The sequence below is a fragment of the Mesoplodon bidens genome (genome assembly GCF_964165515.1).
Source record: "Mesoplodon bidens genome assembly, chromosome: 10".
NCBI classification, from domain to species: Eukaryota; Metazoa; Chordata; class Mammalia; order Artiodactyla; family Ziphiidae; genus Mesoplodon; species Mesoplodon bidens.
In genome coordinates, this window is record NC_138172.1 from 21,519,288 (window position 1) to 21,532,830 (window position 13,543).

A 13,543-nucleotide genomic window follows, 5' to 3' on the forward strand; every position below is an offset into this window, starting at 1 on the left:
TTTTGGTAATTTATTTCTTCCCTGAATTTTACTTTAAGAAATAACATTTCTTTGGTTTTTCTGAATCTTGCATGTAAAATATAACAAATCAACTCACAAGTAATTTCTTAGCTGTTGTGGCTTGAGAAAATTGAGATTCTCACAGACTCTAAATGCATCTACTAAAAACAACCAGGCTTTCTTCCAAAATAATGGTGAATCAGAATCTACACAGTAAATATTGCTGTTAATTTCCTCTCAGTTGCTCATGACTCACAGGCCTTTCTTTACATTCACAGTTTCATAGAAATTGGTAAATATTGTTTGACACTGATCATAATCAGGTTTGCTTGTTCATTTCAGAGTCTAGACAATGATCAGAAGCCACTTCCTTTTTTCAATTTGCAAGAGTTTTTCTATTTCATTTTCAAGACATGCCATTCAGGTCGAAAAGGACCATAAACAGGCCATCTGGTGTCATAACTGTCTTGCTTTCTCTTTCCTGGTTATTTTCGCAGGTGTCCACTTTGTACCACTGTTTGCTTTCTCCTTGCTTCTTCTGTTAAACCTGACAATGGATTTTGCTTCCGTATCTTTTTTTTTCCTGTCTAGACAACTTAAGAGTTTCATTGGCAGGAGGATGTTCTAACGTCCCTGTCTTGGCTTAGTTGCACAAATAAGGGAATGCCTAACTTAAAGGGTCGTGAGCACTGACGTATAAAAGGAGGCTTATGCTTCAGCTGTTTGCATGGACCTACGTTCCAGCAAGTTACCTATGGCCGGGCAGGAATGAAGGTCCTATTGCCAAACTGGAATGAAACAAATGCTGGAATGGGAGGTTGTGTAGATGCTCAGCCTCTTGAATCACATGCCTGCTGCATTATAATTACATGGCTTAAAAACAGGCCAGAAGGAGGAAGAATCACCCATGATAAGATGTCAGAAGTCTGTTTTGAAAAAGGGTTGGTCCGAGGTCCACAGGCTGAGGCCTCTGTCCTTTCCACAAAATGTCTATCAGTTATAGGGTCTGAATATTGGGGACTGTGTTTGTGTTACCTCCCAAAACACCCAGCAAAGGCTCTTCATGTGTACTGTCTATAAGGCTTTTGCTAGTCAGGGGGTTCGATTTGTTTGCAATCCACGTAGTATAATGCAACAGGGCAAGGGTTTGGGAAGCAATCCAAAGACTGTCTCTGATGTCATTTGCTGTGTGACCTTGGACATATGGCTTAACCTCTCTTTAGCCTTAGTTTCCTCATCTGTACAATGGTAATGCCACCAACTACTAGGGTGGTTGTAAGAATTAATGAGATTATATTTAGTGTTGTGCCTGATACACAGTCATAACTCCATAAGTGGTAATTACTCATTTGTAGTGAGGGAGAGAGACAATAAAGAAAGGTATGAGAAATATTCTTGGATCACTGGTTAAGGTAGGACCCAATATTACTACAAACCCAGAGCCCTAGTGTCCCACATAAGAGTCCACACTCACATTTACTATTTTCAGAGGCGAGTAAGCATTCTGCCCCTCCCAATTCATTAACCACAATGCCCTAAGGTATGATGCAAATTAAGAGAAATTTTTTTAACTTCTGAGTTACAATCCACAAAAATTACGGTATTAAAAAATCAGGTCATAAGCAGTTTTTCTTTTAAATCCTTCCTTTGTGCATGAAATGTGTCATTGCAAATTCTTAGGGAATGTGAAACATACCAGAACTCAACTTCAAATCATAGGATGTTCAAACTTAAAAACGATGAAGCTTTATTTAAAAAAGAAAAATTCATAATAAAAAATGTGAAAGAAAAAAAATAAAAAAATTTAAAAAAGAAAAATTCAAACACGTGCCTTCTAGGTTTTTATTGTTCATTCAGTATTTCAAGGAAGAATGTCTGTTCTTCACAAAGAAGTAGACAATAGGTCCGTGGCTGAGTAAAGTATTAGTATGTCATGACTGACTTGTACCCCTCTAGCAAGTTATTTCCCTGGGGAAAACCAGAACCTGTCAGAGGTGGGAGGGAAAAAAATGACATGCTAGTCAAGGTGTTATAGGTAGACCATAGTAGGCTAAAATGATTTTCAAGATTAGTATCTTTCTGCATTATAAGACTAATAAAGTCTTGTGATACATGTCATTACCCCAGGGCATTTCAGGGTGGGAAAAAGGTCTTTAGCCATCAGTTAACTGATTTTTTTAAATTAATTGGAATTCCCAATTGCCTAGGGCAGACGAATTAAGTAACCAGCACAAACGTCTTCCTGTTTCCTTGTCATAAAAGTACAGGGCTCATTTCATTTAAACTCAGTGACTTGCTTATTTTTCTAAGCACGGCCATCTTGATCATTTCTAAACCCACCTTGCTTCCTCCACCACTGCCCCATCACCATGGACCTCGATTAGGATGCTGCTTCTAATGCTGCTTAAATTGTAGGTGAGGTTAACTATAGGAGAGAGGAGAGAATGTGTGCCGTCCAGCTGTATTATACTTTCTACATCAATACAAAATGAAGTATGATGTGCAGGGAGAAAAAGAATTACAGAATGTCACCCGGAGACCAGTCCATCCAGTCTCTACTTTGTAAAGTATATAATTAAGCTCCCGCCACACCAGGAATCAATTTGATTGTTAAAAACCTTCTACAGAGTCAGTGGGAGGAGAACTCCAACCCTATAGCGTGCATTTGAAATAAGAACCAGTCTGGCACTCCACTTACTGGTTGGCTGACCTGGAGCTGTCACTCAACCTTTTGGGTCTTTATTTTCTCAACTATCAAAATCAAAGAATTCTATCTACCTACCTCACAGATCATTATGTGGACCCAATGAGTTAGTGAATTATTTCACTGACTATATATTTTTCTTTTCTTGTTTTAAATTTATTTATTTTTTATTGAAGTATAGTTGATTTACAATGTTGTGTTACTTTCATGTTTACAGCAAAGTGATTCAGTTACACACATATATATATATATTTTTTTCCGATTCTTTTCCCTTATAGGTTATTACAAAATACTGAGTACAGTTCTCTGTGCTATCCAGTAGGTCCTTGTTGGTTATCTATTTTTTATATAGTAGTGTGTATATGTTAATCCCAAACTCCTAATTTATCCCTCTCCCTGCCCCTTTTCCATAGACACAGAAAACAAATTTATGGTTAATTATTTTTCCCTCACACCATACTCTAATTTATAGAAAGTTTACTGGGAAGCATAGGCATTTGTCTTTTCCTCCTGTAGTTAATCATTATTAGAATTTGAAGCAGTTCTTCTAAAACAGGGAACTCTCAGAGAATTGGATGGGCATTGCTAAGTCTCCATTTCCATCTCATGACCGGTAGGCAGATGGAAAGAAGCCAAGGCGAGCAGCCTTATTCATAAAATCACCAAGTTTAGGGACTCCCGTGGTGGTCCAGTGGTTAAGAATCTGCCTTCCAATGCAGGGGACGCAGGTTCAATTCCTCGTCGGGGAACTAAGATCCCACATGCCTCAGGGCAACTAAGTCCACACGCCACAACTAGAGAGCCCATTCGCCGCAACAAAAGATCCCACGTGCCACAACGAAAGATCCCGCGTGCCGCAACTAAGACCCAACACAGCCAAATAAATAAATAAAATATTTTTTTAAAAAAAGGTTTAAAGAAAAAATCACCAAGTCTAACTGCAAAGGAGGCTGGGCAGTGTATACTCTAGGTGGGTGTTCACGGACAAAGCCATCACTCAAGGTGTTTTGTTAGAAGGAAAAATAGATCCTGAGGGTGGTAAGTAGTTCCTGTCACTCTCTGTTTGTTTGCTTGGAAGTCTTACAAGGGGATGGTAGACAAACAAGTGAGCAGAGAATGAAGACATAATTATAAATTTTGAATAGTCTCTGATGGAAACAAATGAGACGGAGGGACAAAAATGGGATGGGTAGGGATGTTTCAGGTGTTCAGGCAAAGCCTCTCTGAGAAAGGTGACATTTAAGCTGAGACCTGAAGTGGGAGAAGGAGCCAGGCTTAAAACCAAAGAATGGGGGCTTCCCTGGTGGCACAGGGCTTAAGAATCCACCTGCCAATGCAGGGGACACGGGTTCGAGCCCTGGTCTAGGAAGATCCCACATGCCGCGGAGCAACTAAGCCCGTGTGCCACAACTACTGAGCCTGTGCTCCACAACAAGAGAAGCCACCGCAATGAGAAGCCTGCGCACCGCAACGAAGAGTAGCCCCTGCTCACCGCAACTAGAGAAAGCCCGTGCGCAGCAACAAAGACCCAACGCAGCCAAAAATAAATAAATAAAATAAATATTAAAAAAAAACAAAAAAAAAAAACAAAGAATGGGTTGGCAGGTTCATGTCAGAGAACAGTGTATGCTGATGGGAGGGAGGTGGGCACGTTATAAAAACTGAGAGACCCCTACAGTTAAAGCTTAAAGAGTGAGTGTGTTCCCTGTAGAAACTGAAGGTGATGATTGAAAAAGAGGAGAGGGCTGCTGATCAGGCAAAACCATTAGATTTCATTATTTCATCTGTTACTCTGTGTTTCTAGGCATTTACCAAATGGCTGAATTGTTGGCACAGAAAAATGAAAGATAGCTGTCTAATAGGATTGACCAGTCCAAATGCAGAGAAAGCCAGTTAGTACATAAAGCATGGTGAAAAATTTTTCTATCACGGGCATAAACAGTAAAGTTTTCTTCATTCTGTACTTATAACCAAAGATCGGTTTGGTTTTAATTCATTCATCCTTCAGGAGCAAATCTCTTAACAAAGTGCAATGTACTCTGATATTTTTCCAAAAAAAAAAAAATAATGAGCCCATTCTGTCTGCAAGTGCCCTATAGTACTTTATATATATTTTTTTAAGATTTATTTATTATTTATTTATTTAACTTATTTTTGGCTGCGTTGGGTCTTTTTTTTTTTTTTGGGTAATTACAATGATTTTATTCTGCATTTATCTTTAGTTTATTTCAAGCAAAAAGGAGTGTTTTCAATATCAAGAGACATGCATATATGTGTGTCTTCCATGCTATTTCTTTTCAATAAGTTGCTTTCATTGCAAATTAAAAGAAATGGAGTTCAGCTCCCTGGTGACCTAGGAGAAAAAAAAAAAGCAAGAACTAGAATATTATTACTTATTAACAGTGAGGCTCTTGTCATGTATTATCTCAATCACTTTTATATTAATGATACAGGTAGGTACTTATTGTTGCTTTCAAGTTATATGGGGAAACAGGGTCAGAGAGGGTCAGGTCCATGGTCATATAGTTAGTAGAGGACAAACACAGTATTTCAACCCAAGTCTGTGCTCTGAATCCAGATGTACATGACATTGTAGGGAATACTCCCAAAGGGTAGGGTCTTTACCTTTCAAACTAAAAAACTAGAATAATCACAATTATAACTGTAGGGAACAGTGTTTTAAATGAATAGGGTCTATATTTCCTATGATGAACGATGATCTCAGAGTCACTTGGAGGCACTGATAAAAAGCAGAAATGAATCCAAATTCTAGGTGTTCTAGCTATTGGGACTCTGTTCTTTCTCCAGACACTGTGGTTGGCACCTTCACTGTGGATTTTTTTTACAATATAGGACCAGGGAGGGTCAGACTGTGGCCTGCACTCCTGCAATACCCAGCCATCTGCCCTGCCGTCTGAGGTACTAGGGCGGTTGTCTTCTTCCTGGAGTCATTTCACCGCTCAGGCCTGAAGGTCGCTGCGGCGCCAGCCAAAGGCTTTGGAGCCCACGTTGGTGGGTATGAAGTTGTTCTTAACCACACTCTCAGACCTGCTCAGCCAGCCCGCCATCTTATGGGTCACACAGGTCGCAGTGTTACAGGACCTCTTCTGGGCAGTGATGCTGAAGCCCTCCTGTCTCTTGCTTCAGCTCACGGGCCTTCATCTGCACATAATCGTTCACCATTGCAGCCAGTAGGAGGCACATTTCCTTATTGGTGAGTGTAGTGGGATCAAAGCCATTCTCCAAGGCGCACCTGCCTGGTTCAGGACCAGGAACAGGGGGAACTTCCAGAAGCCCATGGCACCTTTCTGATGCTGCTCCTCAGGATGAGTCTTTGAGGGACGGTTTTCAAAGGGCAAGAAAGAGGCTCTCACTGCTGCACTCTTCTCCACTGTAAGTGTTACCATTCTGCACACAGAAATGTCAGAGCCCTAGACAGGGTATTCACATTTCTCCAGACACCCATTCCACCCTGCATACTGAAGATGGGATCCTTGCCATGAAACAGTGAAATCTTTCAGTTCATCTTCCACAAAACATCCTCGTTATGATCAAATCCATAGACAAACATTATCGATTGTTTTCTGTCACTGTAAGAGCAAATGTAGGGAGCTGTTTCTCTTTTCTGAGCACATTTTGGAGGCTGGGAAATCCAAGATCAAGGTACTGGCAGATTTGGTGTCTGGTGAGAGCCCACTTGCTGGTTCATACATAGATGGCTGTCTTCTGTCATGGCAGAGGGCTGCGTTGGGTCTTAGTTGCAGCATGCAGGGTCTTCGTTGAGGTGTGCGGGATCTTCCGTTGTGGCACATGGGCTTCTCTGTAGTTGTGGCGTGCAGATTTTCTCTTCTCTAGTTGTGGCGCCCAGGCTCCAGAGCACGTGGGCTCTGTAGTTTGCGGCACAGGGGCTCTAGCTGAGGTGCGCTAACGCAGTAGTTGTGACCCGCGGGCTTAGTTTCCCCGCGGCATGTGGGATCTTAGTTCCCCGACCAGGGATCGAACCCGAGTCCCCTGCACTGGAAGGTGGTTAACCACTGGACCACTGGGGAAGTCCCCTACTTTATATTCTTTATCTCGTTTAAGGAAAAAGCCCAGTCCCAGTCATCAAGGACCTGACAACCCATCTGGAAAGACAAAATCATGTTCAAAATTAGAGATTTTTATTGAAAATATTTAATAAGCAGACTAGGTACCAACCTGTGAGGAAGGATGCCAGCTGTAAACATCCAGAAGAGCCATGCAGGTGTCTCTGAGCGACAGGTCAGCCCTGGTTATACCAGATACGTGCAGTGAGCACGCTATTGCAAGTACTAACATAAGTCATTAGATCAGCTCTGAGAGGTTAGAGATTTGGCCACAGAGGGAATTTATATGAGGTGACATCCTCTTAGATGGTCAGATTTTTATATCATGCATCTTCTGATACCCAGGACATCTTTGTCTAAACATTTCCAAAAATACTCAGAATGTTTCACTCCTTGTGTTTAAGACCTGATGTTTTATGTGTGAAGGGTTACATCACATCTGAAAAAGTAATTTTCTCTACCTGAGTGTGTACCATTTGGTGTGTTCCTGGGCATTGAGAGCATGGCCTCTTGTAGTCTGATCAGTTGTTCTAAGTCCTACTGGGAGGGAATATTTGCATTTAGAAAACAATCCAGACATCTATTTGTTCCTAAAGACATACCTAGTTGAGAAAAAGAGAAATCCAAAATTCATTATTTTATAGCAAAAATTTTATCTTCTTCATCAACACACTTCACCCACCAAAGCATAGTTATGTCACCAGAAATTATCCTCTGAGTCAGGTGTTTTCATTCTCTGCGCTGTTTATGTTTTGGGCCAGATCATTTTGTCCTGAGCATGGTCTGATATTCAGCAGCATCCCTGGCCTCTAACCACAAGGTGCTAGTAGCAGCCTCCCCTCCAGTATTATAAACCAGAAATGTCTCCAGACATGGCCAGATGTTCTGGGAGTTGTGGGTGAGGGTGGGAAGTGAAGAGAAATCATCACTGGTGGAGAACCACTAGTCTAAGTAAAATATGAGAGACTCAGAGTTCTTTTCTGAAAATGGCTGCCGTAATTGCTGCCGTTTTCTTCCTATGAGGTTGAACTGGGAATTACTCTTTTTTTCTTTCTTTTTTTGGTTAACATAACAAATCTCCATAGAATACTCTTCCCAAGTAAGAAAGGCAGGATAGTGTGCTCTGGTAACTGGGGAATTTGGAGCCATGGTTGTGCTTGGGTGTGAATCCCAGATCTGCCCCTATTTAACTTTGGGACCTTGGCCAATTAAACCTCTCTGAGCCTCAGTTTTCTCTTCTGTGAAATGGGGCTAAATGTAGTACCTCCCCATAAGGTTGTTGGGAAGACTTATTCTCAGTCACATAAATATTTGGTCGAAAGATGGCTAGCTAGATAGAAGGTAGGTCAATTGGCTTTCTCAAAGCTCATCATCCTGCAAAATTCTAATTTTCTGGTACTCCAGGAGGCAAAAGAGATCTGCTAGCTGGCTTGTGGGTACTAACAGTATACTCATCAAGTGTAACTTTTTTTAAATGAAAAAAGAATAAATCAATAATACAGTGATCTTGTTTTGCATCAAGTTACAGCAGGGGAATCACCCTATGTGAGTCATTTGATATACAGTCATACACCACGCTGCTACTATCCCAAATTTAGTCATTTCCAAGTGAATTTGCAGTTAAATGACTAACCTGTATTATAAGTTCTATTACAAAAAAAATCAAGCCTCTGATGATGTCTTTCCTGTCATTGCCTAGTGTTAAACCTTTGGGTGCTGTCTACTTTCAATCCATTAAGATTCAAAGAGACAGTGCATCCTTTCTGTCCAAGACTTTTCCTTGTCTTTCACTACCCCAAAGGTCCCCCTTGGTGGTAGTGGGTCACACTCCTCAGCATTTTTGTACATGCTAGGGCATGTCTCTTCTTTTCTGGGTACTCCAGTCAGGAGGGAGCTTGCTAGCTTGCTGCCATTGCGTCTCCCTGTGGGCGTGCCTTTGGCCCATTCTCATGTCCCTCCTCTATGACCTCTGTGATACAGGAACAGTGAACAGATTCCCTACCTAGAGGGAGTATCAGGAAACCACCAATGAAATCAACAGAGATACAGTAGTTTTTACAGAGACTGAAGCTCATAGAATTGTAAATCTGAGAGACACGGAAGTGTCAACAGAATAACTTGGCTGTTTCTCATCAGTGGAAAGACAGATATGGGATCCAGAGAGCAGTTTCTAGTTCTCTTTCTGCTGTTAAGTGGCTCTCCTCCATCTTCAGAAGAGATGATAAAATAAGGGAATTGGACTGAGGGTCCTTCCTAAAAGATGCAGCTAGCTTTACCGCTTACTAAATGTTGATTCTGAGCCAGGCACTGTGCTAAGTGCTTCATAAACATAATCTCACTAAACCCTTCCAACAACCCTCTGAGGCAGGCATTGTTGGTCCCATTTTACAGATGAGGAAACTGAGACTCAAGAAAGTTAAGCAACTTGCCAAATAAAGCACATGTGGTGAAATCAGCATGTAAACCAAGGCAATCTGATGTGGTCCAGTTGGTTCAGGTAAGCCTGAACCACAAGGCTGAATCACAAGGAAGGGGACCTGGCTATTATTTGCCAACAAGAACAGGACCTCACGCATAGAAGGTGGACAAGAAATATTTGTTAATTGAAGAGGAATGTGTAAAGGACTCCAAGAGCTACTTACGTATGTGACTCCCGGTTTCCTAAAAGTCCCTCTGCTTTTCCTTATGGTCTTTTTTCCTAAAGTTTGACAGTGGCCTCAGATGTTTAGGAACCAGTGTGATTGTAGCATAGGAAGGGGAAAGAGGTGATTTCTTCCAGTTCTTTAAGGCTGTAATAGTGGGTGGCTATCAGTAACTAAATATTGAGGTTTATTTAGTTTTCAACAAAATGGCTTAAATATTCAACCCATGCATCTCATTAAATAGAGTGTAATAACGTGTGGCAAATTATTCGAAAACCGTCAACTTCCTTTACATCTAAGGATAAAGACTATGGCATTTTACACACGTTCACTTTTAAAATAAGATTTGATTCAGCTTTGGTTTTCTGTGTCAGTTATTAAATTTTTGACACTTTCTTTTTTTAAGACAAGGTGATTTGTGACCTAAGGAAACCTTCTCTTCCTGTTGTAGTTTTTTGGATTATCTCTTTGTTACTATCATTGCTCACCTTGCTCCTCTTTGACTTTTTTTGTTTTATCTCTGTTTATTTATTTTGTAATCTCAAAGTTAATCCAGGCTATTATTCACCTCTTGCTATCTACTTCCTTCTTTTGATGCTAAAGGGCAAAACTAATCATTCTAGATCAGAGTAGAGTGGAAAGAAGTCCCAAGACGTAATTTATGGTTTTATTGTCGCCATGCAAGTATTCCCTTTCATTACTAACCCCATGAATTCTAAACACAACACAATTTCAGACTCCTACCTCCTAGTGAGTCCTACATAAACAACAATAAATACTAATCAATGATTGTCATCATGCTTGTTTAAGGATCACGTTAGAAAACAGTCCAGTTTCGTGCTCATAACTCTGTCTTGCAAAGCAAATAAAAGTCCTCTTCTTCTACCCCCCCACCCCCAAATCTCCAAGAGTGGGAATTTTGTCTTGGGCAAATTTTTTTTTTCTGTTTTAATACAAAAATTACAAATTTTTTAAAAATTTTTTTAAGATGTTGGGGGTAGGAGTTTATTAATTTATTAATTTATTTTTGCTGTGTTGGCTCTTCATTTCTGTGCGAGGGCTTTCTCTAGTTGTGGCAAGCGGGGGCCACTCTTCATCACAGTGCGTGGACCTCTCACTCTTGCGGCCTCTCTTGTTGCAGAGCACAGGCTCCAGACGCGCAGGCTCAGTAGTTGTGGCTCACGGGCCTAGTTGCTCCGTGGCATATGGGATCCTCCCAGACCAGGGCTCGAACCCGTGTCCCCTGCATTAGCAGGCAGATTCTCAACCACTGCGCCACCAGGGAAGCCCTACAAATTTTATTTATACATACACATTCATATAATATAATATATATAATAGTCTTGTTCTATCCTGTAAGACATCATACCCTATAATAGTCCTACTCTGTATGGGCACCAGTGTTCTCCAAACAGTGGAGAATGTGAAGCATGCTTTGCTCCCTTCTACCTTCCTTTGAATTTTGTTCTTTTTGCTTAAATGGTTTCTTGTAACCGTTCTTCATCTTTCAGGTGATTTAGAGTATTCCTTATATATCAGGCCATTTCTCTCTCTTTCTTTTCTTTTCTTTTCTTTTTTTTTTTTTTTTTGGCTGTGCTGCATGGCTTAGCTTGCAGGGATCTTAGTTCCCCGACCAGGGATTGAACCCCGGGCCAACGGCAGTGAAAGCGCTGAATCCTAACCACTAGACCGCCAGGGAATTCCCTGTCAGGCCATTTCTGTAATACAGAGACCCCAACAAGTCAGGTCAGCCTGGTGGATATTTCTTTGGCATTTTCCTATTATCCTTCTGTTGGTCCAAAGTCTTGAATGATTTTGACCAGAGGGGGGCCTTTTATTTACCCTTTAAGGAAAACACTTAAGGACAAAAAGGACAGGAATGAAGATCGGGCAGCTGCCTGCTATGTGCCAGGTGCAATGGAATCCACTTTACCTCGGCTCCATTGCCATTTTCAGAGCCTTATCCTGCTCTCTGAGATGGAGAACTCCAAGATAATTTAAAAGCACAATAGAAGAATATTTCAGAAATTTCAAAAGAAGAACTAGCTTATTTCCAGCTGCCAGCTAGATCAAGAGCAACTACAATTAGAAGTGTTTTCTTAGCAACTTCAAACATTGATAAAAATCACAAAGGTAATACATGCCTAAAAAATCACAAAGGTAATACATGCCTAAAATAGAGGCCTCCCAAATGGTTAGGGAGTGGAAATCTCACTCTTGTATGAAACAGACCAACCTTTGTTCGTTTTATACAAACTTCTGTTATTTTAATTTTTAGAAATTAAAAAAATACAGGAATACCAAGAATGTGACTACACCTACATAACCACTTAAATTGACGATTACTAATATTTTGTTATATTTACTTCATCTTATTTTTATTAATGAAGTAAATCAAACATGACATTGAAGTTTTCTGTGCCACTTACCCCTCATACATTCTACCGTCCCCAACTGCTATCACGAAGGAAGCTTGTGCCATTCCTCTTCAGTTTTATACTCTTACAGGCACATATATGAAATTACATTTTGCAAAAGCTTTCCCGGGATCGAACCTGGGCGATAGCAGTGAAAGCACCAAGTCCTAAACCCACTGGATCTCCAGGGAATTCCCTGCAAAAACTTAAGATTTCAGGTGGGGAAATGGCTTTGGCTTTCTGACTTAAAAATGCAGTCTCATTCCCATAACTTCGTTTGCAAACCAGTTGCCATCTAATTATTTCACTCTTTAAATTAGCTGAAACCCTTCACCTTTTAAGTAGGGTTTTTGCTTGCAGGGGGACCGTCTGCTGTCCGTCTGCTGGCAAAAGCGCTAGTATTTCATGTTTGTAAGTGATAAGAGGGAGAGGTGGCGGCTTTCAGAGATCAGGTTTCAAGTCTGGCCCTGGTTTTATGTGTGTGGGAATGGACGCAAAGGAAAACACAGCTGAGCTGCATTGTGGCTCTTCCTGTCAAACCTGTTCGCGTCCGGGGTGAGTAGAACGGGGGAGCAATGTCTCCCTCACCCAGCCTCTAGTGAAGTTTATGCCTGGATTCAAAGCAGCTTACTTCCCAGGAAACAACTATCTGAATCTACCCTGTACCCCATTTGAAAAATGTGTCTCTGTCCTGGGAAAATCTGCTAGAGAGAACTTGGCTGTCCTCTTCCTGATCAAAGAAGGAGTGGAACTGGGGTGATGTCACTCGGTGGAGTTAGTGATGTCAGTAGGGTGTCATCCGTGGGAGGCTCGGTTTGTGAAATTGAGTTACACCTAAGTGTCTTAGGAAACTCCATTCAGAACTCACCGGAGCTGCCTGGCCAGGACGGGGTGGGGGAGGGAGAGAGCACCTCGGACTTTGCCTTCCCATTTCTGTCCCACTTTTGGAACCTTGGGATTAAAAGAAATGAAAGCCTCAAACCTATGGACATTTTAGAAAACCGGTATGTAGCTTTAAACTCTTACCAATTCCTCTTTCTACCTGGGTGATGGTTGAAGTTACAGACACTACGTGTTCAGACCATGAAGGGCTGTGTTCTTAGTGGGTGCTGGTTTATTTTACTCCGTTTGGGACTGGGGGGCCAGTTTGAAAACGTCTGTCTTCCAGCTATAGGTACACAGGAACCTTTAGCTTGTGCTGTTGCTCTACATGAGGTTTACATGTTGGTGAAAAGTCTTGGTTCCCGGACCCCAGGAAATGGTTTTGCTGATCATGCATTGCAGAGAAGTTACTATCTTGATGATTAAAATGCTTTTTGAAGATTCTCTGGACATAATTTAAAAATCCAGCCGAAGTCTAATAATGGAATGAAATCGCTGTGCTACTATTTCTCTGATCATCAAGACTGGGATGGAGAAAAGAAATTCAACTATGACGTCAAAGTTAAAAGGACAAGCAGGGGCTCAGGTTAACGTGAGGGGTTGGGAATGAACCCAGAAAGTGCAGCGGGGCACACTCAGTTCTGTGAATGAGCTGCTTTTCACAAGTTATTTAGATTTCAGATGCCCACTGCCAGTAAGTAAGTTCTGTTTCTCCCAACCAACTGGCAAATAACACCCAGTGTAGCATTAGAATGTCAACAGTAGAAATGGGTTCTATTTACAAAAGCTGGAGGCTCTAGCTCAGAAACCAAG

At 41.2% G+C, this 13,543-nt stretch overlaps 1 protein-coding gene across 10 annotated transcripts in view; it reads left to right on the plus strand.

Annotated features, from left to right (window-relative positions):
- FRMD4B (FERM domain containing 4B) overlaps positions 1–13,543 on the plus strand; it is a 323,064-nt gene that overhangs the window by 284,183 nt on the left and 25,338 nt on the right. The gene's annotated exons all lie outside the window — the stretch shown is intronic.